We start from the raw sequence: 3,084 nt of genomic DNA on the forward strand, positions 1-3,084 counted from the left end.
AAACAGCTATGGAACAGTTCATTAAACAAGGAGCACAAAGGTGATTATTGTACACAATGTATTGAAGCCTTGTGGAGCTTTTGTTGGTGATAACATTTTTTCTAAAAAAAAAATTGTCATCCTTTGGTCCCCTTCTGCCTGACCTACTTGTCCTGCTACTCAGAGAATCAACAACGTTCATTTCTGTTCAGGTTGCGTTATTCGGATAATCACCAACCTTATTTTCTGTTTAATTGCCTTTATTCCCAGGTCTAAGGCTAGGTCTGGACTTTGGAGTTCTCTTGTGCACATTCAGAGCGACAGGTTTTCACTGACAGGTCAGGAATCACTGACAGGTCTCATACAGACCTGGATATTCTCCACCATAGTAAGGCCTGCAGACCAGGCCCTCGGCACAAGGTCCAGACAAATCGTAGTCTCCTCCGCACCTATCTCCTGGACCCTGTGAGGATGTTAAAAATGTGAATTAGAAATAGAATAAAGCAAAAATGCTCAGAAATCGTATTAATTAGGAAGACAAAATTGCTTCATATGACATTATATATGTGCATTTAGTACATTTTTTTTTCTGGAGGTCACATCTCCAGGGAAAATTAATTCCATTGTTCCCTGAAACCTCATCTTCGGGAAGCACTCCAGCAATTTCATATATATGTAATCCATTTTTATTCAACTCCACTGAAGTGTCAACTAACTCAGACCTTGACCAAGCCTGCCAGTGACTTTAGAAAACACTTCAGCAATCTTCTATATATATATATATATAATATATGTATATATATATATATATATATATATATATATATATATATATATAATCAACATTATTCGATTGCAGTGAAGTGTCAGCCCTGACTCAGACCTAGACCAGACATGCAATGACTCCCAGAAAACACTTCAGCAATCTTCTACATATATAATCAACCTTATTCGACTGCAGAGAGTGTCAGCACGAACTCAGAACTTGACCAAGCATTGCAGTGACTTCAGGACAACTTTTTCAGCAATATATCAATCAACCTTATTCGACTGCAGAGAAGTGTCAGCCCTGGCTCAGGCCTAGACCAGACATGCAATGACTTCCAGAGAACACTTCGGCAAACTTCCACTTCTACAATCAACCTTAATCGACTCCAGCAAAGTGTCAACACCAGCTCTGACTTACGTTCATGCATCTGTTGTTCGGGCAGCAGTAGCAGATGTCGTATGGTGGCTCCGTAGGGACCTCCTCCACCAAAGTCTTTTCCGGCGGGCAGCCACGCTCGTCTTGCTCGAACTCCCAGCCTTGGGTTCAGTCATGCGATCTCTCTATCTCTCTCTTGCTCGCAATGGCACGAGATGTCAATTGTTTCTTTCTTTTTGTTTCTCCCTTCGTTATCGTTAAGTATCGTCTTTTTTCCTAGTAATTGATTAAGGAAGCATCATTTTAACTTGTGAATCGACTAATTGTGGAGTTCGTTTAATAGTCGATTTTAAGACATGAAATAAATATTTTATTTCAAATCGTTTCTTGAAAGCGGTAGGCAATGTCGTATCTTCTGCGCATGTGCGGTCATAATCCATTACTTTGCATAAAGGATTAACTTATTATCCTGGAGAGCTATTTGAAAATATACTTGAATGTTTATGTCACTGAATGTATTCATCTTATATTTATTTACTTATTAATATTTTCGTATACTAGATTAACTCTTTATCGTAGAAAGATCTCTAAAAATATATTTACGTATTTATGTCCATAAACGTATTTATTTCTTATTTATCTAGTTAGTTATTTTGCTATTGTCGAAATATTTCAAATTGACCATTAACCCTTTCCGGTCTTGGGGCGGCTGGGAGCAGCCATCAATCCCTCTCATACTAGGTATTGAGGGCTGCTCAAGGCAGCCCAACCCCAAACTGTAAATATCTTTGTAATAACTTGATAGAGCGACCCCTAAACTTAACCAATCCAAGGACTGTTTTCTCTACTTGATGTCTATATATTAAAGAAAACCTAATTCCCCAAATTCAGTCCATAATCTACCCCCGAAAATAATTTTCAAAACTACGCCAAATACTCAGCTTATTTCTGGCGAGACTACCTCATTTCTCCCGCGAGTTTCCCAGGTGAAAGTCGCCTCTCGCTACTTCTAACTGGCTTCATTCCTCAGTGTTTGTAACGCTGTCACCAAGTCGCCCTACATCCTAATGTGATTTAATAAGTAACTGGTGCTCTTCCCTCAGATCCAATGTATAATTATTTAATTGAGGAACAACATTTTCACTGTAATACATATTTCTAAAAGGAAAAGAAAGTCAGTCATCATCCGATGAGGTAGCTGCGTTCATTCACGTGATGAAGTCGAGAACATCTTCTCTCCGGAAATCAGAATGATGCTAGTTAGTAAATTACCAAAGAATTATTTCTAATTTTACAGAAATAAATCCTTTATGAAGGCTCACACACACATATAGTATGTTATTCAATTTGAAATACAAATGCGGAAAAATAGAAAATTACTGAGAGAACCATTAAATAACTTAAGACAATCCTGATGATAAGGCAACATTATCGTACAAGCGATTATAATGGTCCAGGTATATTTACAACTAGTGTGTGAATCCATATACCCCACCCTACATACCCGACTGACCAACTTTCTTGATAGACAATGTAAATATGAGAGAGAGAGAGAGAGAGAAGAGAGAGAGAGAGATAAAGATGTCCACCTGTGAAGTTTATGTACGCACATATGATTGCATATATGATATATTATATATATATATATATATATATATATATATATATATATATATATATATATATATGTATAACTGAATCACGAAAGTTTGGAACGTGATAAATCCATAAATAAAGGTATAATCCACGAGGGAAAAATAAACAACGGAGTTTCCGCAAGATGTTTCGACGTTTAACGTCCTTTACTTAGCAGATGAACTGACTTACATGAGGAATTGACAATACAAGAAAGGTTGTATAATTGACAGATAGGGATTATAAAGAGATTAGTACCTAAAATCTGACACACCTGGAAGATGAGTAACCTTCCCAAACAAGCATAAACATGGGTATACAATTTA

The sequence above is a fragment of the Macrobrachium nipponense genome, chromosome 14, assembly GCF_015104395.2.
Source record: "Macrobrachium nipponense isolate FS-2020 chromosome 14, ASM1510439v2, whole genome shotgun sequence".
Taxonomy (NCBI): Eukaryota; Metazoa; Arthropoda; class Malacostraca; order Decapoda; family Palaemonidae; genus Macrobrachium; species Macrobrachium nipponense.